This window comes from Pinus tabuliformis, chromosome 2_1 (genome assembly GCF_031772625.1).
Source record: "Pinus tabuliformis cultivar Carrire ecotype Pingquan chromosome 2_1, CPIR1, whole genome shotgun sequence".
NCBI lineage: Eukaryota > Viridiplantae > Streptophyta > Pinopsida > Pinales > Pinaceae > Pinus > Pinus tabuliformis.
Window position 1 is genome coordinate 197,186,847 of NC_142299.1, and position 25,574 is coordinate 197,212,420.

General features: G+C 34.6%; 1 pseudogene; it reads left to right on the top strand.

Annotated features, from left to right (window-relative positions):
• The first annotated feature begins 439 nt into the window (after positions 1–439).
• LOC149199392 (uncharacterized) lies at positions 440–25,305 on the top strand (annotated as a pseudogene).
• Positions 25,306–25,574: the final 269 nt, after the last annotated feature.

Consider the following 25,574-nt stretch of genomic DNA (forward strand, 5'->3'; position numbering starts at 1 on the left):
CTGGTTTGTGATGCTTGATGCAGCTGTCGCTATTTTCCTCCGCTGCGTTTTCTCTTAATGAAATATCGATAGAGGGTAGAAGCGAGGAGATACGCTGGATCACAATACACTGGAGCATATGCAATAGCCCGCAAGCACACTCCTGGAATGTTTACAAATCAGATGCAGATTTCATTTAACGAACCTCGTTTGTTGATCCTCACTGCCAACAACAAGAGAAGACATAGCATTGGATGCCTGTTTTGGATGCTTGCAAGAGTGGTTTTGTAGATGCGAGGAACCATCCTTCCTGGTCATAAATGGGACATCATGGTTGATTTGTTCTTCTATAGAGAGGTCGACGAAGCTAAGTTGTGATTTTCAAATGGAGCGTTATGTGTACAAGAGGCGTTCTGACACCAGCGTTCTGATACCAGCGTTCTGACGGGATATTCATCAAATGGAGCGTTATGTGTACAATGAACGTTTCATGATTGCACGCGTGGCAATGAACGTTTCATGCTTTCGGTGTGGAATCCTTTTCTTCCTTTTGCCTGGAGTACGCTTCCCCAACCTCCAATCACTTGGATATCAACAAGTAAAATTGGGGAGACATGTTACCGCGGATGACGGACTGGGTTTCGCTCACACCGCTTCCAGCTCCATCTACAGCCGGAATAAAATACATACATGTGGCAATTTGTGGGGTTCCGGTGGTATGTTCTGCCTTCCGCTCTGCCCGTCTGTATATATCCAGCAGAAATATGAATCTTCAAGCTCTGCAACGCTAAAATCGGTGCCAAACGTGTATATGTCGACTGCAACGTCTACAGCTCAGCATTATTACAGTACAATCGATCTTCGGACATCATACTTAATTCTGTGCAATGCAATCCCGACCTCAAAATATGCAACGGCTAACGGAATGCAAGTACTGCGAAGAAATTACGGTGATTTGTCGCATGCCAAAATTTACAGAGCCTTTAAAAAGGTTAAAACGCCAATTTTCTTTTGACCTTCACTATCTGGTCAAGAAGTGGGACTCCGCGGTAAGTAGCTAAATTTAGTGCTCAAGTCAGAATGACAAAGGCCAGTGTTCAGACCAGTTGCACAAAACTACACAGGCCACACATCATGGCTCTGATACCATGTTAAACACACATGGATCCTAAAAACAATAGAAAAGATAAATTAGTGAGTACAATTTTTATTGACAAATGATTTACATTTATAATACATTATGTGACTCTTGGGTTTCAGATCCCAAGGTCTCTTGGACTGCTTAGTCTTTTCGGCTTCCACACTAACCCTTTAGGATTAGGTGTCCAACACATATGAATTAATATTAATATTAATAATTAATATTAAAATTAATATTTATAAATAAATGAGAGTACTTTTCCGATTAATCACATTATTAGGATTTGGTCGACATTTCGAACCAACTAATGTGGTTCATCCACACTAGTTGGTTCAAAATGTTGACCAAATCCTAATAATGTGATTGATTCGAAAAACACTCTCATTTACAATATGGATTAGAAAAGCCTAATGTCTAACATTTATAAATAATATTAATATTTAATATTATTAATGTTGATGATATATTATATTAATTAATTAATATAATATCAATAATATTAATAAATTAAAATAATAATAATAGATAAGATTGTACATTAAAAATATTAATATTATTTTTAATATTAAATTCTGATGATATTATTTATAATAATAACATTAATTTCATTAATAAGTTTAATATTGTTAATTAAATGTTATGAATATTAATATTGTAAATCTATAATTGAATGCATAATTTATTTTTATAATTATATTCATCATCTATTTCAATTTATTCTTTTAATCTATTTCATATTTTGATTTTTTTTAGAATTGCATTTCAAAAATTATTATTTAACAAATATATTTCAAAGCTTACTCATTCACTAGTATTGATATCTATAATTGCTCAAATTAAATTTAATCTACTTTACATTTTAAGAATTTAATGTTCAACCAAGATAAATTTTAGAATTATATTTCAATATTTAATATTTTTCAAAAATAGATACTTATCATTTATTAATTGATGTTTTCTTTTTATTTTCCACTTACATTTTAAAATTTCTATGTTTAATAAAAATAAGTTTTACATTTACATTTCAAAATTTGTTGTTTCACAATGAACATGGATAATTTGATAATTTTCTGATTAATTTTAATATACACTTCTTATTTTAACATTTATATCTTTAATAAAGACAAAATTAATATAATATTTCAAAATTTTATGTGTTATAATTACAACTTGGAATCTATATATTTATGATGTGTTTTTATTTTCCAATTTACATCAAATTTTTTAATGTTTTTCTACTCTTTCAAAACCATGTATATTTATAACGTTTTATTGTTCTTTCCCACTTTACATTCTAAAATTTATGTTTGGTGAAACTATAAATTTTTTAAAAGTAAGCTTCAAAATTACTATTTCACAAATATGGACATGTTTATAACATATTTTGATTGTGAAATTAGAGATGGTTTTTGGGCATGTGATATTGATGAACCATGGTATTAGCCCATGGTACTGTAACAAAGTTAATAATATCCATGCTAATGTGGTGGTGAATATCCACGGTTGAAATTATCTTTATATTGTAAGTATTAAGATTTTATGTGTTTATTAATGGAATTTAAATATAGTTATTTTTATATGGTAAGTATTAAGTTTTTATGTGTTTATTAGTGGAATTTAAATATGATTACAATATTATTATTTTATTTTATAAAGTAACACTGATTTATAACAACTATTTATATTTTATGTATCTTAATGTGACAGAGAGTTTAGATATATCTCAAATGTAATTATAATCTTTTTCTTTTAGATTTAATTAAAAATATATTATAAATTAAATTCAAATAAAATATTTTAATTGTAAAATGATAGATGGTTTTTGGGCATGTGGTATGAGCCATGATATTGTAACAAAGACTATTTGCAAGTAATAATATCTATGGTCACATTGGAGTGAATATCCATGGTTAAAAATATTGTTATGAGGTAATTTTATCTAAAAATTTGATCTCAACAAGAATTAAAATGGATCTAAAATGGTATGATATATAAAACCATTTTATCTTTCATCAAACATATGAAACTTCAATTTTAAATAGCTCTTATAATTTAAGCTTGCATTAAAGAGTTGTTTTCAAATTAATAAATAAACTTAAAAGAAGTTTTGATTTAGTAAAAAAAATGCATCCATAAAAAGTATAAAAAACAAAAAAACAAAAAACAATGCCCCTTATGAGCATTGAGAACCAAACTGCCCAAATTCAGAAACTTGAGAACCAAATTACCCAAATTCAGAAACCAAATTGCCCAAATTCAAAAACTTGAGAACCAAATTGCCCAAATTCAAAAACCATCTCTAGCATCAGCAAAAATCATAAAGAAATATTCTTGAAACTTCGTATTAATAAATGTGTAGAATTTGCAGGCGATTGTAGCTTTACAGGATCATGCCAATTAATTTATTACACAAGTCAGCTTACCGAATAGCATAAACAATATAATAGTTAAGGCTTCCTAGTCTATCTAATCTAAACGAATCAATACTGCTTTACAGTATCAACTAAGAAACAATTGAAACCGCTGCAGTGCAACAGTGCTGCTTATACAGTGCAAAACTAAAAAACGATTGAAACTAATGCAATATAACAGAATCTAAACGAAAGCAATAAAAGAGATGCGTATCACTCATTGAGAGTCATTGAAACGTAGGAAGTTTTCTTGACTTCTCATAGCAGCAGGTATAACTGAGATTGCTAATTTTGGGGCAAGAGTTCATGAAATGAAAAAATTGGAAAGTATGCCCTCCTTGAATTTGCTGCAAGCTGCAACGCTCTTACGACTACTACCAGCGATATTCTTATAGGCCGGTGGCAACACTTTTTTCTCGTCCATGACCTTAATATCGTTCCCACCATCTCGATTCTGCATCGATAATTTTCTCTTGTAGCGACTTTGTACATAGTCTTCTGAAATATAAACGTCCATTCCAAGATCCATGGAACGAACTCAGATAGGGTTACGAAAATCCCGACCTGTGATAAAAGCTTCAATAACTAAAGCCAGATATTCAAGATGCAAGAAGACTCGAAAAAAATTAATGAATCAATTATTTTAGTCGAGACTTCATTCAACCATGTTACAAAGTGTGTTATCCCTGAACAAAGCAGCCCTCAAAAATTTATTGATAGAACCAATACTCATTGGAGTTCATCCTTAACCATGTTAAACGTGAACCTTGCAGCGAAATAGCTGAGATAAGCGGACCGTAATTCTGCAAGAAAGTACTGTAGCATTAGTATATGTATTATGGACTAAAAGACAGAAATCGTAGCATTAAATAGGCAACTTGCAAGTAACCCAATTTTGTTTAATTCCAGAACAATGAACACACTGTAAGAATTGTAGACCTTGTAAGCATTCATATCTTGGCACCTATTATGACCAAGCGATGTCCCTGCACATTATCATAGAGCCCAAAAAGTGCAACAGCGACCAGATTCAGATTTCTGGGGGCTGAAAAATATTCTTTCTCCGGTAGATGAACAAGGAAAAGCTTCTTGCATTCCTGCTGGAAAGGCAATTCAACAAATTTGGCATACCACAACTTGCGAAAAAGTGTTGCGAAAGTGAGGGATGAGCGACTTGTGAAGTGGGTGCAGTTTGCTCAAATGTCTATGGGCAGAAATCATAAATGGCTCCACCACAGCATGAGTCCTGAGCCCTATGTATATTGTCTGTTGTATCGCCGAAAGCCTCTTACACAGACAAACTGCGCAAAACCATTAAGGGGATCGATATAACGGACATGAAAATTTATGCACCAAAGTTTTGGGTTAGGTTATATCGGGTCCGGACTCATAATAACAAAGCACCATGGGAGCGGTGTATTATAAAGTGGAGGCAGCATATTATAAAGTGGCATATTGCGATCGACGATAGCGATTAGCGATAATCCCTTCGGACTTAACTCATTCAAGAACAGCGAGTCGAACATGAAGTTGAGGCCAATAAATTTATATATAAAGGTCGATCTATGCATTAAATTTAGGTAAACAAATAAATCTGTCCAAACCAGCAAATCTAACCGGTTAGGAGAAATATACCTAAATTAATTCATCCATGAGGAGAAGAGGGCATGAGGAGACAATTAAATACATCTATCAATCTCTCTCCGTGTAAAGATTATGTTGCTGCTGCTTATTGAACAGGGTTTGATGCCCTGTTATCAGACAAAACCTATTATGTTATCAGACGCACTGATGAAGATATAGAAATGTATTTACCATAAACGCAATGGCACTATATGTAAATCAAATAAGCTGAGACAAATTACCTATAAACCTTGAGATCTGGAGCTGGTCACTCAAAAAAATAATCGATAAGCTGAGATCGATAACAGTAGGAACAGAATGAAGGAACATGAAGATGTAGTTTCTTTGTTATGTTCCATATATAACAGACGCATTCATGATGACCGTTTTAACCAAGAAGGCCTGCTCAGATAATTAAATGGTCGGCAACATAAATTTAAAATTTAAATCGCTAGCTTAACCTTAATTCCCATCGCACCGACTCCATCGCTCGGTTGTTCATCTTCGATCCACGTGTCGTTAGGTTAATGTAACCAAATGAAAAGAACGCCGGAGCAGAGAACAATGGCACTATTGTCTGAAACGTTTGATTCTTGAGCAGGTCCGGCAGATTGAAGCCATGACGTTCTGATTAGTGTGACGGGTCGTGTAATTGTTAAATTAATGGAGAAAACATTTGGCAAACAGTTGAATAGTCTTACGTTTTAAGATGCATGTTTAACAAACTTGAGGAAAATCATAGCTCGGTTGTTCATATTAGATGCGCGCGTCGTTCAGTTAACGTAACCAAATGAAATGATCATGCATGTGTTCATTATTTATTTTTTTAAATTTTATTTGTCCTAATCTTTATATGTGTACATAATTTGTTCTAATTCTTATACGTGTCTATAAATAATAGTTACAGTGAAGCTTTTATCATGCTGTGTAAAAAATTAATTTAAGTATGGTTTAACTATATGTTATAGACTTGTAAGAAAGTTACTGTAGTTAATTTCATCCATTGATATCTGATAAAAAAAATTAATTAAGAAAGTGATTAACTTATCCATTTTAATAGGGAATCATGCCTATCAGTGTAATTAAATAATCACATGAGGGGCAAATCTCTCTGACAAGGTTAAGGGTTAACTTATGATTTCTTTAATAGTGAGTTATTATTATCATTAGAGATACTAGATTAAAACAGATTAAAACAGATCAAATAGTGAGTTATTATTATCATTAGATATACTAGATTAAAACAGATTAAATAGTGAAAGTGTAATTGCGCTCTACAGCTCACCTGAGAGAAATGTTATCACTTAATGTTATATTATATATATATGTGCGCAAGAGATGTAGTGGGTAAAGTTAATGTTACTCTAAAATATATTTATAAGCAAAAGATGTTGTGGGTAACACTACTTTAATATATGTATATGCAAGAGATGTTGTGGGTAAAGTTAATGTTACTTTAAAAATCAATGTCAACTATTTTTAAATACTTGAATTTTCACTTTTATTTTACATCAAACTTTATATAATTAGATAAAACAATTTTTTAAAAATTATTTTTAATATGAGGGATATATGTAATTTCTTCATTGAGCCTAGATCTAATGTCTATAGTTTGCTAGAAATGTATGAAGTAAAGTAATATAATGTTAATATTTTGGCTAGGTCAAAATAACATTAAAATATGGTAGAGATGCGTAAATAAATAATATAAACATTGTAACTTGGTGAAAAGAAAATTAAAATAACAAAATTAAAAAATTAAAAACCTATAAAAAAAAATGACTCATGATATTGACTCATGGTTTTAAAAATCCATGTTTTTGATTGATGTGATTCCTTTGGAATCTAATCTATTTCAGGGGGATTAAAATACCCTATATTCATGTTAGTTTGATGTTATATTTAGATACATAATTAGTCGTAGAAAATGGTGTATCTTCTGTAAAACTTTTTTATTAGGAAAAATATTAGAGGTGGGGAAATATTAGGAAAAATGTAATTATTACATTTTATCTAATATTTTTTCCTACTTCCATTCACTTTTTACTAAGTTGTATCGGATAAAATTTAATACTATAATATTACATTTTACCCAATATTTCCCCTCAACGGGACCACTTCTGATTATAAGTTTTCTTTATATTTGTAATTTAAAAGTAGACAAACTCAACTATAAAATTAGTAGGAGTGAGGGGAAATATTGAATAGAATGTAATATTTAGGGTGAGGTGTGAGGCCAAATATTAAGTAAAATTTAATAATTTTACATTTTAATTAGTATTCCCTGCATGCATTCCCATTGTTTATTAGGTTGGGGTGGTTATAAATATTGGGTAACATTTTTTGTGCCAAGAGTCCCTCTACACCCTAGTATGGGGCACATATGTAGATGTAATGTAAGTAAACATGCACATGTGTAGATGTAATACAAGTAAACATTTGTAATGTCGGTTCAATTGTAATCAATATATTTGTAATAATTAATATAGATATGTTCCATTTATAAATTTAATTAATAAACGGATATAAACTTAATATTTACAATGACAAGGATTTTAGTCATGAATATTTACCATGGATATTATTAACTTCTAAGTAGGTTGTTATACAATACCATGGACCATACCCACAAGAGAAAAATAGAGAGGGAGAGGAGCGAAGAAAATCATAATACCATGCACTGCTACCATGGTTTATCAATACCATGGGCCATCTAGACTTTTGAGTATTATGTTATGGATCTAGGCTTTTAATTATTTTGTTACAATACCATGGGAAAATATTATGCCTTATCAATACCACATGGCCAAAAACCATAACTTATTTTAAAATCAAAATATTTTACAAATACTTTATTTTAATTTAATGTTATAACATTTTTTAATTAAATCTAAGAGAAAAAATGTTATAATTAATTTTGAGGTACATCTAAACCCTCCATCCTCATGACTACTAACAATATTCCCATAGAGATTAAATGGAGGTTTTAATAAATTAAAAAATGAGAATACTTTTATGTATACCTATGTGAAATTTATATCATATAAATAATGTTATAAAAAACCATGATAGATGCATCTTAACCAAGGATACAAGCGAAGTGAGAAAGCAAAGTTATTAACAATGATAGACGAAAGATAGTGCATCATTCTTTTAAGCTTTTTATTATCGTATTTTCTTTAACATGATTGATCCAAAATATAGGTTTAATACTTTACAACCAATTATGTTTTTTTTATATACATTCTTAAATACAATACAGTGGGATCATATTTAAGAAAGAGAGTGAGATGTAAGGGGGAATAGAATGGGGGAGAGACACATAGAGATGGGAGAGATAGTGAGATAGAGAAAGGAAGAGAGAGAGGAGGAGGAGAGAGGGAGAGAGAGATGGATTTGGAGGGGGAAAGAGAGGGAGTGAAGAAAAAATACATTGAGAGATAGAGGTGGAGATAGAGAGGAGGTAACGAGGGAGAGATGAAGATGGAATGAGGGAGAGAGGAGACGAGGAAGAGAGAGAAAATGAGACAATAAAGCTAGGGAAAGAAGGGGAAGAGAGAGACAGAGGGACATAGATATGGAGAGGGAGATAGGGGGAGAGAGAGAATGAGGGAGGGAGGGAGATAGTGACAAATTTGGAGGGTGTAGAGAGAGAGTGTGTATGATGGGGGGAGAGACAGAGGGGGGTGGGAGAGAAGGGGAGAGAAAGGAAGGAAAAAGAGAGAGGACTTGGGTGAGAGAAGAGAGAGATGGAGTTGGAAGGGGAAGAAAGGCATAGAGAGAGAAAGGTGGAGAGGGAGTGGTAAGGAAGAGATGGAGAGTCAGTGAGGAAGAGAGAGAGAGAGAGAAGGTGAGGAGAGATAGGGAGAGGAAGAGGGAGGGAGAGAGGGATAGATAGATATGGAGAGAGAGTGTGTAGTTTTTGGCGGTGAGAAGGAGAGACAAGGGGAGATAGACATATCGATGGGGCAGGGGAGAGGGTAGAAGAGAGAGGAAAAAAGAGGAAGGGAGGAATAGAGAAAGATGGGGGATAGATATGTCGATGGAGGGGGCAGAGAGAGAGAGAGAGAAGGGGAAGAGATAGAGAGGGAAAGGAAAAGGGAGAGACAGATAGGTACATAGATAGATAGATATGGGGAGAGAGAGAGAAAGAACATGACATGTGCTTAGGGGACTAAAATAGAGAGACAAATAAGGAGAGATGGAGAGAGGTATAGATATAGATGGTAGGGGGAGATAGGGAAGAAGAGAAATATGGAGAAAGGGAGGGAGAGAAAGATAGAGAGAGATGAGGGAGAGAGGGAGGGGAAGAGAGAGAAGGAGAGGGGGACGGATATAGACACAGAATGGAAGGTGGAGAGAGAGGGAAGAAGAAAGAGACACATAAAGACAAATACAAACATAGAAGTTAGATCTAGAAAGTCATGAATATTTTGGATTTTCACTAAAATAGATGTATTGATTTCAATGTAGTTGTTGATTTCTAATCATATTTGATCACATGCACTATATGCATTGATTTCAGTGTAGATGTCGATTTATAATCCTATTTAATACCTTACACTAGATGCATTGATTTCAGTGTCGATGTTGATTTCTACTCCTATTTGATTTCTTGCACAAGATGCATTAGTTTCAGTGTAGATATTGATTTCTAATCCTATTTGATCACTTGCACTAGATGCATTGATTTCACTGTAGATTTTGATTTCTAATCCTATTTAATACCTTACACTAGATGATTGGTTTTAGCATAGATGTTGATTTCTACTCATATTTGATTGCTTGCATTAGATGCATTGGTTTCAGCATAGATATTGATTTCTAATCCTATTTGATTGCTTGCACTAGATGCATTGCTTTCAGTATAGATGTTTATTTCTAATCCTATTTGGTTGTTTGCACTAGATACATTGATTTTAGTGTAGATTTTGATTTCTAATTTGATGCAACTAGATGTATGATGTACATTAATTTAAATGTAATTAGATTAATAGTGTGCATTGATTTCAGTGTAAGCACATCACTACCTTCTCCATCTATATCTCTATCTCCCATTGTCTCTCCTTCTCTATCTCTCTATCTCGCCCCCTAAAAATGGACACTCTTTCTCCATATCTATCTATCTCTCTCTCCCTTCCTCCCTTTCCCCTCCCTCTCTCTCTTCCCCTTTTCTCTCTCTCTATCATCTCTCTCTCCATATCTATATCTCTTCCTCTCTCTCTCTTATTCCATCTCCCCCATCTATATCTCTATCTCCCCTTTTCTCTCCTTCTCATCCCCAAAACATACACACTCTCTCAGTGTAAGCACATAAAAATTATTCATGACGTGCATTGACTTATGCATTGCAGTAATTCAACCATAAATATAATACTTGAATTTTCATCCTAAATAAGATGTTTTATTACCCAAAATGTTTTCTTCTTGAAGCTATAAACTATTTATAATTGGATACATTCTTATTATTCCCATTTTCCATCGTTCGACATTGTTAATTACTTTGCATTCAAACGGGGTAATAGAAAATAACTACAATTGAAAATTATTTGGGGTTTAACACTCCATAAGTCACAATGATTGAATTTGGATAAAACTACTATTAATATTGGAAAGCAATAGAGACAAGGTATGTTGTTTACTATAGTATCCTGAGTTAAATATTTGAATGGCCTGTGATTTCAACTACTCTTTTTATATGATTGATATGAGAAAATGGAAAAACCAAGAGGTGTGACAATAGGAACAATAAAAGAAAATAGTTTCATATTGATCGCAATAAGATTGTTTGTAATTGACTATATTCTTACTATTCACATTTTCTATCAATCAAAATTGTTACATTGACACTCTGGAGTCAAAATTTTTATTTCATCATTTTTTATCAGTGAAGTTACTAACAGTCTCTCTCATCTCAACAAACTGAGGTAACTAAGGAAATTTTAAATTAAATTGAACAAATTAATCGTAGACATATTTAACATATTTAAAATTATCAAAATATCAAAATAATTAGATGTTCAGAAAATTTTGCATGACTGCACACGACTGAAACTAGCCTAGATCCATCTTAACACCGGATCTCTCAAGCGATGAGAAGGATCAAATCTTTTGAGGTGCAAACCTTTCCTCAGGTTTTACACTCAAAAAATAGGTTTGCACCTAGAGAGATTTGATCCCTCTTGACGCTTGATAGATCCAGTGTTAAAATAGATCTAGGCTGGCTAAACATACATATGGATATATTTTATTTATTGTAATGTTATTTATTGTACTCAAGTATTTCTCAAAAAGATAGATATATTTTATTTATTATAATGTTGTTTGTTGTACTCAAGTATTTCTCGGGAATATAGATATATTTTATTTATTATAATGTTATTTGTTGTACTCAAGCATTTCTCAAGAAAATTTATGGGATATTCACTAACTATATATATTATCTTATTATCTTAGAGATTAGAATGGGGAAAGTATTCAATTATACAATTACATATAGACGAAACTTATAATAATTTTATATTTTATGTTTATAAGTTATCAATTTTGGAATAGTGTTATTAGAATTTTAATTTAATTATGGTGTATGGGAGAGATTTTCTCGGGGATGGAACTAATTTGTAAGGCACGCCCACTGAATCAATGAATGAATGCAATTTAAGTTATGATAACAAATTTTCTGCAAGCTCCACTTGCACCCTCTTTTTTCCTTAGCAAGATTTAAACACTCCCACATTACATTAATTCCATGCCCATCGAAATACTTATCACACCATGACCATGCATCATGGGTTAGATCACAGTTGTGAACCACGTGGCATTTACATGTAATAGTTTTTTATTTTTTCTGTATGGGATATATTAATGGCCATAGTTTTATCGGCTACTAAATTTGTTTTGAAAATTATGGAAATTTAGCAAGATTTTGATTAAATTGGACAGGGATTTTTGTCAATTTAGGTTACAGTTGTCATATTTCAAAATTTTGGCCATTTCAGGAATTTTTGATGATGTTGAATTTATTTCCACCATAAAAAAATTGATTCCAACACTACTACCCCAAATTAAAAAATAAATAAATAACTTTGACAGTCCACCTCTGTTAGAGATAATGGAGAATATCCAAGAATAGTGAGAGTTGGTTCACGAGACCTCAAGATAGGAATTAGTTTCTATTTCTTAGGTTATGGTTCTAACTTCCCTAAATATATGATTACTATATAATGTGTGATGTACATGGACAATGTAGAGCATTTTGCAGAGCCAGACTCTCCTGGTTCAGACTCTCTGTTGTAGATCTGACCAGTGGCTTTTTTTTATTAATTCAAACATCACCTTTTAACATGGTATCAGAGTTGCAGGGTCAAGGAACCTATATGTTGAGTGAAGGATTTGCCCGGCATGACTGACGCAAAATTGTCACGTGGTTTAGGGGGAAAATCTTGTCAATCCCAATGTGAGACTTCCCGCATTAGTATTTTGGATGACTATCGCGAATCCATGTTGGATAATGGCGCCGACCGTCGTGAATCTGTGTTGGCTAATCACATCGAGCGTGCAAACAAAAAAAGGGGGCTGCGCCTTGGCGGTCGTTGCAGAGAGAAGGTTGTGTGGAGGCTGAGGTTTGTTAAGAGAAGGTTGCGACGACCCTATATGTGGTTCCTCATAGGACTACCGTGGAGAGCGTGCAGTGTGGTGGAGACTTTCCTGGAGGCCGCGTCAAGAGGGTGCGTAGACTGCAAGGGATCAGCTAGCACTATAGGCTACTGAAAATACCAGAAATCAGACTCATGGAGATCAACAATTTCTGTCTTTAACATAGATCTAGGGTAGATCTAACATATTTCTTTTTACCTGTCGATTCTAATTTTAATTGCCAAGATGAATAATCAAATGATTGAAGCATACTTGAATGAGAATAACAAACTCAATGGATCCAATTATGCAAATTGGAAATTCAAGATGCAGACTCTGCTAGAAGTGTAGAGTGCTTGGATGATTGCAAATGGGGATGAGTAGAAGCCAGCAGCTAGATCATCATTAATCCTAGACTGGGAGAAGAGAGAAGATAAAGCAAGGATGCTACTGAAGATGTCAATTAAATACTGCATCATACCACATATCAGAGAATGTAAATCAGCAAGCGAAATTTGGGGAATTTTGAAGGATTTGTATGAGATCGGGAATACAAATCGTCTTTCATTCCTAAAGAGCAAGATCTTATCCCTGAAGATGGAGGAAAATGAAACAGTTGCTTCCTTCATAGCGAGGATCAAAGATCTAAAGAACAAATTGGTAGACATTGGAAAAAGAGTTGCAGATACAGATCTAGTAACCATTACCATGAATGGTGTGACCGATGACTACCAAATGTTTATCACTGGGATAAATGCGAGAGAGAAAATCCGAAAGTTTGAAGAACTGATAGGTATATTAATGCAAGAAGAAGAAAGGAGATTGACTCTGAAGCCCCAGAGTGTGGATCTTGTGTTGATGGTGAAAAAGAACTTCTTCAAAGGAAAAGGAAATTCACAACAACAAAATGGAGGAAACTCATAGAAAAGACCAAATAAGACTCAAGGTATGCATCCGAATGGAAACAAATTTGAAATTAAATGTTTTTATTTTGGAAAGATTAGTCATATCACTAAGGATTGTAGGAAGAATAAATATCATGAACAACAATAGAAGCAAAAACGACATGCAGGTCGTCTCGCAAATGATAATCATGAGAAGAACTTCAGATTGTTCATGGCAAACTTTGATGAGAATGTTGATGCAGACATCTGGTATGTAGATTTGGGAGCATCAACACATATGACAGGGAAAAAACAATGGTCCGAATATTTTAAAGAAATCAACGACGGAGCACAAATCTACCTAGGTGATGATAGAAGTCATTATATCAAAGGGTGTGGAAAATTTTCTATCATTTTACCTAATGGTACTGCAAGACAAATTCATAATGTCATGTATGTGCCCAGTGTAACAAAGAACTTGATTTATGTATCCATGATTACAAATCAAGATCTTAAAGTTGAATTTTTTAAATCTAACTATTATATTAATGATCTGTTAGATGGCATGAAGACTATTGCTACACGAATTCGAACAGGAGTTCTGTACAAATTGGATTTATGACCGATACCAGTTCTAGCTTTGACAATAACGCATTTGACTACAAAAGAGATATGGCATCAGATATTTGGTCATATCAACTACAATGATTTGTTGTTACTTTAGAAGAAAGAAATCATAAGAGATCTTCCTATGTTAAAACAAGTGCATAATGATTGTGATGCGTGTACATTAGGAAATATGCATAGAGAGGAATTCCCTGTTTAAGTAGAGAAGAAATAGAGAGACATACTTGAATTAGTGAACACAGATCTTTGTGGACCCATGCAAACAAAGTCATTAGGAGGTGCATTGTATTTTTTACTGTTTATTGATGACTACACAAAGTTTTCTTGGGTATATTTTTTGAGTAAGAAAAGTCACACATTTGAGTACTTTAAGTAATTCAAAAACATGATTGAAAAGCAAACAAGGAAGCATATAAAAATTCTCCACTCCGATCAAGGGGAAAATACAGGAAGGATGAGCTTATCAAGTATTGTAAAGACCATGTGATATTACAACAATTCACAGTACCCCATAAACATCAACAGAATGGAGTAATGAAAAGAAAGAATAGAACATTGGTAGAATGTGCTAGGAGCATGTTCAAAGGTAAGGATCTTTCGAATGGTTTTTGGGTTGAAGCATTGAATACTACAGTTTACTTGAAAAATAGGAGTCCTACAAAGATTCTTGAGTTTAAAACACCTTATGAAGCATTATATGGATTTAAACCTATAGTAAAACATTTAAGAGTGTTTGGGTCTAAAGCATTTTCCCATACTCCAAAGGAAGACAGAAGAAAACTCGATTCAAAAGCTGTCAGCTATACCTTTATAGGGTATTGTTCACAATATAAAGCTTATAGATTATTTAATCCCTCTACTCACAAGATTTTCATTAGTAGAGATGTCATATTCCATGAGAAGGATCATGAAAAATTTGATAAGCATAATGAGGAATGGGATATTCCATTCTTGGTAGAAGAAACTGAAGAAACAGGAAATAACCAGGATCAACAGACAAAGGCAGAAGAAGAGAATTCAAATTTAGCAGTCAAGCCAAGTCCAACAAAGGAAACTCAGAATAGATCAAAAGCTACACCAACGCTTAGAAGATCGGGTAGGCAGACTCAATTTCCTACTAGATACAGGGAAAATACTCTTATAACTAGTATGATGAGTGTTGTTGAACCTTCTAGTTAAAAGGAAGCAAATGAATGTAGTGAATGGAAAACAACTATGGAACAGGAATATGAATCTATAATTAGGAACAACACTTGGGAGCTGGTTGAACTTCCTAGAGGGAAATAAAGAATTGGTTGTAAATGGTTATATAAACCAAATATTAATGCAAATGGAACCATAGATAAATTAAAATCTATATTGGTAGCAAAGGGGTATTCACAAAAACAAGGCATTGACTATGAAGAAACCTTTGCCCCTATAGCTAAACTAAATACCATCAGAATATTAATTACTTGAGCTACTAAGAAACATTGGATGATTCACCAACTAGATGTAAAGTATGCATTTTTAAATGGAGAATTGCAAGAGGAGGTTTATTTAGAGAAACCCAAGGGGTTTGTCTAGAAAGGGAAATAAAATTTAGTCTATGGATCAAAGATAGCTCTTGATGGACTAAATCAAGAAACCAGGTCGTGGTATGAAAAGATTGATTCATTTTTTCTGTAACTTGGCTAAAAGAGAAGTAAAAACGACCCTAATATGTATGCCATTAAAGATGAACAAGGGCGCATAGTGTTGATTTCTTTGTATGTATATGATTTAATTATTACATGTGATGTTATTGCTCTAATCAAAGAAATCAAGCAACAAATGTCACAAGTGTTCGAAATGAAATACCTTGGTGGATTAAGATATTGTTTGGGTCTTGAGATTTGGAGAGATTCAGGACAAAAAAAATTTGTCCTAGGGTAAGTATGTCAAAGGTCTTCTAGAAAGATTTAGGATGGGTCATTGTAAGGCTGTAGCAGTACCATTACAACATAACATTAAACTTCAGAGTGAGGATGGATCTAAAGAGGTAGATGCAACACTTTATAGACAACTGGTTGGGAACATAATCCACCTAACCACTACTACACTAGATTTGGCTTATGTAGTTAGTGTGCTAAGTCAATACATGTCTAAACCACTTGAAAGTTATTGGAATGCAAAAAAATGTGTGTTAAGGTATCTACAAGGAACTATAGACTATGGTATTATTTATATTGATTCCTTTGATGTTAGATTGGCAGGATTTACATATTTTGACTAAGTTGGAAATGTAGACGATCACAGATCCATAATAGGCTATGCGTTCAGCATTGGATCTGGGGTGATTACATGGAGCAGTAAGAAACATAACACAATTTCCTTTTCTTCAGCAGAAGCAGAGTATCAAGCCATGTGTGCAGCAATGTGTGAGGTAATTTGGTTGCAGAGACTTCTCCAGGATGTCAAGGAAGAACAGAGAGATGCAACAACAATAAAATGCGAAAATCAAAGTTCAATCAAACTTGCTAATAATTTGATGTTTCACTAGAAAATGAAACACATTGACACACAATTCCACTTTGTTAGGGAGAAAGTGAAATCAAAAGAAATCGATCTTGTATATTGTAATACATGTGATAATGTTGCATACATTTTCACTCAGCCTCTTGGAAAAATTAAGTTTGAAATGTTTAGGGAGATGTTAGGCATATTTGTGAACCTCTTCTCCATTAAGGGGGAGTGTTAGAGATAATGGAGAATATCCTAGAATAGTGAGAGTTGGTTCACGAGACCTCAAGATAGGAATTAGTTTCTATTTCTTAGGTTATGATTCTAGCTTCCATAAATCTATGATTAATATATAATGTGTGATGTACATGGACAATGTAGAGCATTATGTGGAGCCAGACTCTCCTGGTTCAGATTCTCTGTCGTAGAGCTAACCAATGGCTTTTTTTTTATTAATTCAAACATCGATTTTTAACACAACACCATAAAGCATTCATAATATATATTAGATATTAACTTTATTACAATTATTAGTATTCTTGAAGCTTTCGAAAATTAATAATTTAAACTTGGTTTTAATTGTAGAAGCGAAAATTTAAAAAATCGATCAAAGTCAGTCTCAGGCAACTTTGGTGAGTCAAAGTGGTAGTGGGTTTTCTTGTCTACCAAGTGCAATGTGCTTGGGTAGTATTTTCTATTTTCTCCTCTCAGCACAATGTGGATTACAATTAAATCCAAGAATATATCAACTACTTTTTCATATCACCATGAAATGAAAGCTAAAGCCGCCAAGTTAACTTCCATATAATGACTTTATAGGTGATGTGCTTAAAATTGTATAATGGAACTCCTTGGCTTGTCACTAAGTGATTACAATTTTCCATAAAATCATATTTTATTCCTTTACGTTGACAGTCGTCTTATTTTTGGAATAACAAGGACAAGGACCGTGAATAATTAACGAATGTCTCAAATTGTTTACTTTGTTCCATAATTAATTTCTACAATTCTGTATTGGCAGTGCACTTTTCCGTGTGCAAAGTGGTTTTCCACTGTTTTTGTTTTCTCTTCTCCTCACTCCACACATTGAAATGAGAGGGAGATGATATCAACATCACTTATTTTGTATAGTTCGTTGGACTCTATTGGCTGCTAGGATTGATGTTGAATTGAAGCAAAAATTGTGTTTGTGGATTGTCGCCAAGTCTCCTCAACCACTGTCGAAAGAACGAAAAATGTTTACAAGTTTATGAAAGAACAATTAAAGAAAAGTTTCTCACGTTGTTGGCAGAGGGTTGGAATTTGATGGAAAAATGTTTGTGAGAGGTTTGGTAGAGGGTTGGAATTTGACTAGAAAAATTTCCATGAGAGGCATGAGAGGCTATTTTGAAAGTAAAATAAGTTTACAATTTTTAGATGACCATTTTGGATGATGTGTTTTGAAGGGTGTAGAAAGTATCTTTTATATCTTATTTTTTTTTAGCAAAACGTTATTGATACCTTATCTAACCCCTTTCCATTAGTTGAAATTTTCCTTCACTTCCAAATACCTTATCTAACACCTTTCCATTAGCTGAAGTTTCCCTTCACTTCCAACAAGGAATAGATGAAGTAATATAATAAGAAAAAAATGGTATTGTGAACTAATAAACATTAATTTTTAATCTTTGTCTAGTATAATTCTTAAATATGAACAAATCTACTGCTACAAAACTTTGGAACTCAAACATATCTGTTATTACAAAGCTTAACTTTTAAATTTGAAGAGTTTTCATTATCAGATGTGCTTTAAACACAAACTCTTGCTTATTCTATTCTTGTAGTTATAACCTTAAAACCTAATGAAGAAATAAGGAATTTATGTATGTATTATTTGTTACCATTTGCATTAGTTATATTGCACTGTCAATTGTTATATTACACTTTTATATTGCACTTTAATTGAATTCAACATCAACACCAACTTTTGTTGAATTGAATTAGACATTCACTAGTTCACTTTTGGGACAAGGGGAAAAACATACATATTTGATACTCGTTGGAAGGAATGTCATTCAATAACTTATAATTCATTCATTTGATAAGGGAAAATTGGATTGGAATCCAAGTCCAAATAGTTTCCTTTAAATCCAATGAATATGCATCTATCTCTTATGAAAACATAATTAAAATTCCCACATGAATGAAAGAAACAATCAATCCATGAGTGTGCTAGTGCATCATCGAACCTATATAGAAAAAATTAGAAAACTTCTTCCTTGTCATAATTAATTTGAACCACAATTTTTCATGCTTCCATTTCTCTCCTTGAGTGTATTGGCTACCCACCCTTATCGGATTGTATGGGTTAGGGGCCTGTAACAATGTCACCAACTCACAACTCGCTCATGAAAGATATCTTATCTCACACTGTCACCTATGGAACAATGAAAGTGTTGCTTCAATTACAGTCAGCACCCAGTATCCCAACATATCACTTAAAAGCTCTAAAAGATCTGGCTCATGAAGAACAACATCTACTTCCACTTATGAAATATTAAAACACATTGATTCCATTTGATTATGATCATGGAGAGGACGTAGAATATATCCCATCTTATAGTTTTACTTTCTTGGTCATCTTATATGTCCCATAAGATCTCCTTAGTCATATGTCATATATACAAAGGCTATGGCATGTCTAGGTTAAGGACACTTCATTTCAGATTTATTGAGATTTTATTGTGAGTTTTCCATACAATTTGAAATCAAGATTCATATTTAAATAATTCATTTGTGTGTTATGGTTATTTTGGTTTTTTTTCTTATGATAAATATGTGAAATTTTTTAACATAAATGTGTTATTGAAGGGTAATTTTTAATAAAACCTTTATTGATGAAAGGTTAAATTATTATCAAAACAAAACTCTTGAAGGGAAGCATAAAGACCTAAACGCCAAAAAAAAGATTCTATGATGGGTAAAGAGGAATCCAAATTCCAACCCTGGTTGGGCCACTCAGTACTGCCACGCCATTGGATAAAAATGTATGTACATAACATAATCAATCCTTCATTGATAAGTTTATTTCAAAAATAACTTCTTCAGCTTGCCATATTGATATGAGCCTTTTATGAGCTCTATTATGCATGTTGGCATTGATAAGGCAGACCTATAAAGTTTATTGTACGACATTTCCCATAAAGAGAGCGACTACCATTAGGTGTAGATTAACTCTACCAATTTCTTGCTTAGCCTCTACCAATTTGACCTCACTCTTGTTACTTATCCTTGCCAATCCTTTTGATCTTGCATTATAGCTTATGTATTGGGTTTTCATGGATATGGTGAGGTAATTATTATGGGATGAAAATTCCCTTACCATGTATTCTAAAGGAGATAATTAAGGGTTTGCCCATGGAACTTGATATTACTAGAATGTTGAATTTAGGCTTGCATTACAGAATTTGGATTTTTTTTCTTCAAATAATATTACTTAGCCAACTAAAGAGTCTCATTTCACCATTCATATTCATATTTCATCACTCATAGAGTAGTATTTTATGGGTTGCTCCTAGGATATCGCTATTCTGTGTGCCTATTTTGAAGAATGGTCAAGGATTTAAATAAAACACTCTAAATGTGAACTCAAAGTCATATCGACCCACATGTCCATGTCTATAATGCGGAAGTGTGGAGAAGTGTAGAGAAATCACCATTCTCATCAATTCAACATTCATTCAACAACTTCACTTGGTAAACAATCTAAAGTTTATCTTTTGCCTTCTAGACTAATAAAATGAGTTTATTTCCCCTTGAGTTTGATCTTAAGATTTTCTAGTGATTGAGACAACTTTAGAAGTAAAATGCAGTCAATGTTTTTTCAATATTATGTTGAACGCATTAGCATAATTCTTTGCAAGAGTTCTACAACTTGTATTTATCTATTGTAAGAAAAACGTTAAAATTTCAAATATTATTTTTATTAAATACATTTTCAAAAAAGTAAAAATATGCTTCCCTTTGAATTATTATGTGTTTTGGAAATAGTAAGTACTCATGCATGAATATCTAGCAAGATCTAAGTCTGGTGATGCATGAAGAGATAAGTTGAGTTAAGTTCAGTCCAGAGTTAGAGTGTGAGTTAATTGAGTCAAGTGCGAGTTAGTTCGAATTTAGTCTTAGTTTGGGAAAAGTAAAATATAGCGTGTGTTTGCATGTTGAATTTATTTTGAGTGAGTCATTAGCTAAAAATCATAAATACCCCATGTTGGTTTCAATGTAATCAAGTCAAATAAAATCAAGTTTATGTGAAATCCAAGAGTTGTAGTTCTATGGATAGTCATATGTGAAGAAGAGTAGTAACTCATATTATTTTTGTGTGTCAATTTTGTGCTTTTCCTCCTCTTATTTTTCATCAAATTGGTTTTAGAGTTGAGGTCAGAGCTAGAGGATCTTGAGAGTCTACAACCATAGTTTGTAGAACAACACCATGTGAGCAATAAGTCACGACTAAAGTCCAAAACTTCAAGCCACGACAAGAATTGAAAGTTGTTTCTTCCCATGTGTATGTGAATGAGCACAAGCTAGCAGAGTCTCTTGACATATTGACAAGGGGTCGTAGCCACTGTCGTGAGTCAACACTAGATTTTTATATTCATAGTCTTCAAATTGATTTGTAGCACCGCAGCTAAGCCAATTTAAAAAAAAGTGAGACTCGTAAGTGGAAAAGACACCGTATCTATCACGATCCCACATAATGATGCCTTAATATCTCTTGTGGGCGTTGTGTGGCACTGACGATTTTTCACTTTTTCTTAAGTTATTCCACCCAAACTATGCCTAACTTCCAACACTTAGATAATTATTTGTTCAAGTGTTCTCTTACTCATTTATGCTGTGGAATTAACTTTACTTCAATTGATATTACATCTACTTCACCAATGTACGTTATCCATCCAATAAACATAATAGTAATACAATCATGTGATATCATAAATAAAACAATATATAAATGGGAGGGGGCAACTCCCAACAGTTTTCCCCAAATGTATAAAATCAATCTTCTGCAATAATTTTACAAAGTTTAGAATTTTACAAGTTTGTGGCAGCTGCTTGGTTGTATTAGCAACTCATCAACCTGTTTTACCCAATTTTCACAGCCTGTCATTACCCTAGTGCAACTTCTGCCCAGTCATGAAACTGTCGTGACTTCAATTCGACATGTCGTTACTCCAACTCGGCCTCTACCTATCATGCAACTATCATGACTTCAATTCAGTTTGTCATTACTCCAACTCAGCCTGTTCCCATCATGCAGTTGTCGTGACTTCAACTTGGCCTGTCGTTACTCCAACTCAGCCTCTGCTTGTCATGCAACTGTTGTGACTCCAACTCAACCTCTACCAAAAACCCTGAATTCCTCCACCGAATACAAACAACTCGCTCACCTCGCTCGGTGAACCCCATTCTATTCATTGCCCAGCACTTCGTCCTTATTTTGCCTTAGGTGTGGATTCCTTATTTTTGTCGTTTCTACTTTTGATTGACTTTCTTATTCCAATATGCCCTGAACGAATGACCCCTTCATTCTACTTATACGCTCTTCTCAAGTGGTCGACGCCCCTGGCCCATATGACCTTCCAACTTGTTGAATGCCCTGTTATTATGTTTGAATGCCTCGAATGACCTTTCATGGTGTTAGTGAATGCCCCTTCCATAGGTGAGTGCACCCAAGCTAATCTGTCGGTGGGCAGTCGGGCACCCCTTGTGGGCGGACATGACTTAGTGCACACACCACCCCATCACTCATCATCATTCATTCCTTCGTTTCACATGCTATCGCTTGGTGACCCCACCTTCCATCATGACCTAGCCACATCGCCCTTGCCCGGGTGCCCCATGGTGCAGGTGCACCCATTGTGTCACTACTATAAGTGATGAACGTGCGCTCTCCCAATTCGGTTCAGGTTTTCACCTCTCCACATGTTCATGGAAAATCACGCATGTCCATTGATCGTAGTGCCAACTCAGCGCCCTGACATCCTTCCCCACTTTAAAAGGTTTGTCTCCCATGACAACACCATCTTAGAAAACTCCATTGTTGAGTCAAACTATCACAAAGTGTCACCAGCTCTAATGTCAATTGTCCTTGCTACATGAACTCTCTGCCTCCATTGCATAAACTTCCATTAAGGCTCATGACTCTATGTGGTTAAGACTCCTCAATCCACAATCATTAGTCACAACTCGTCATAATTCTCCATACTACCTCAACTCATGGAAGGTTTCTCCCTCCAACTTGGCCACATGGTATTGCTGCAATGTATATCATGTCAATCCATTGTATGTCATCATCACATGAACTATTTCCGCCATACTCCAACTCAACTCCAACATATCTCAACACACTTCTAGGACTCATAACTGAAACTATTTGGGTGATCACTCTAATTGTCATGTTCAAATCATGAGACTTCACCTCCCCATGCCATCATTGGTTGGTTCTACAACATTCTGTCACATATTCAATTCGATCAAGAACTATTCCCATATTTATGCATCAATCCTTCAATCAACATGAAATGTGCCATATCCAGGTCCATGAAGACAAATCCATCTCATCTACGATATGTTTCCCATTAATGTTGTTAAAGTGGCAATTTTACCCTTGCCTCATCGTCTCGTCCATGTGTTTCCCATGGTCATAAACCAACAGTGTCCATGTCCATAAAAAATTGGTGTCTCATCAACTCAACCCATGCCTAAGTGCTCCCACCAAGGCACCTCCATCGTCGCAATTGCATGCAACTCAAAGGTGTCTCATTTGTATCGCATCCATCAAGTCACTCCTTACGAAGACATCCTATATTGTGTCCAAGGCATGCATCCCATACCGCATTAAAGTCAAGTCTAAATATGACCTTAGCTCCTTAACAAATAACATAATCCAATACCACCATAACATGAAGTCTTCATCCTCTAGAACTTCTTCTCAAGTCATCATGAGCTCCCATGAAATATCTCCATCCTGTTAGACTCAGTCTTGTCAGTCATCTGTCAGAGTCAAATTCACCAAGGTTCATTTATCATCATATGCAGTCATCAAATGCCATTTTTGTCAAAAAGAATCACTTTAATTCTTGAGTCTAGGGTTTTGTCTCCAGAAGTGTGAAATAATGCTTGCAGGCCAGAGGGAGGTTCAGTAAGTTTTGTATTTCAGGAATGTCATCGTCAATAATGCGATATTGATTCTTCTTCAAAACCCTGTTTTGAAGAAGAAATCATCATATGTGTTTTTGTAATAAATATGTAATTTGTCAAAGTGTTTCAAAGTTGTACAGCTCTTCAATCGCAGCAGCTTGAGCAGCTCCTATCCCTGCAAAGAATCAACAGAAGAGTCATTGTTTTAATCAAGCAGGACACTAAATAGAGCAGACTTCGATATTACCCATATAACATAAATTGAAACTATGAATTGCCTCCACAAACATGGGAAGATTCATCTCTTGAAAATGCAAAAGCTAAAGGAGCATTTGATGATATACTAGAAGATGGATTAAATTCTCCCCTTCATCTAGAAAAGGTTGCCAATGAGAAGGCTGTTGTTTCAAAGGATTTAAATTGAGGCAGTGTGTTTCTGTTACATGGGCCACCTGGAACTGGAAAGACCACAGTTATGATGGAAATAATACTACAGGAAATGAAGCGTGGATCCAAGGTTCTTGCGTGTGCTGCACCTAATGTTGTTGTTGACAATATTGTGGAGAGGCTTGCTAATTATAGAGTAAAACTAGTGAGGTTGGGGCACCCTGCATGACCTCTTCCACAAGCATTAGAGAGTGCCCTTGATTCTCAGGTTATGCGTGTTGATAACAGTGCTCTTGCAAATGATGTGAAGAAAGAAATGAAGCTTATGAACAACAAGCTTCTGAAAACTAAAGACAGGAGTAGCAGAAGGGACATTATGAAAGAACTCCGCAATCTTGCCAAAGAGGAGAGGCAAAGACAAAAAGCAAGTTGTGCCAGATGTGCTCAAGAATTCAGATGTTGTACTAACAACGCTGACGGGTGCTCTATCTCGGCAACTTGATGGAATGGTATTTGACTTGGTCATCATTGATGAGGCTGCCCAAGCACTTGAGGTGGCTTGCTGGATTGCTATACTTAAGGGATCTAGATGTATACTTGCAGGAGACCATCTTCAACTGCCGCCAACTGTGCAAAGTGTTGAAGCAGAGAAAAAGGGGTTAGGAAGGACACTCTTCGCACGACTTGCAGACTTGTATGAGAATGAAGTAATGTGTATGCTTACAGTTCAATATCGTATGCACCAGCTTATAATGGATTGGTCATCACGGGAACTATATGATAGCAAGATAGAAGCACATACAAGTGTTGCTGCTCATACTCTATATGGTCTTGGCGGTGTGCAGAAGACATCTTCCACAGAACCAACCCTAACTTTGATAGACACAGCAGGGTGTGATATAGAGGAGAAAAAAATGACGAGGACAACAAAATGAGAGAAGGCGCGGCGCATTGACTGACTGGTGCGGCCCATTGGAGGAGTGCGGCGCATTGGGCGCCTCCACGCAGTGTAAATTTTATATGGGCGCGACGCACTGGAGGAGCGCGGCGCACTGGGTGTGCGCGCGACGCACATAGCCTCCCAATGCTGAATTGTACCACAAACATTACAATGAATCCAATTCTCTTGCTGCACTTCTAGATGGCAAAGCTACTCGGAAAGGAATATATTGGCTTCAGTATATGACTGATTTGGTCATGTGGAGTGATCCTCCAAAATCTACT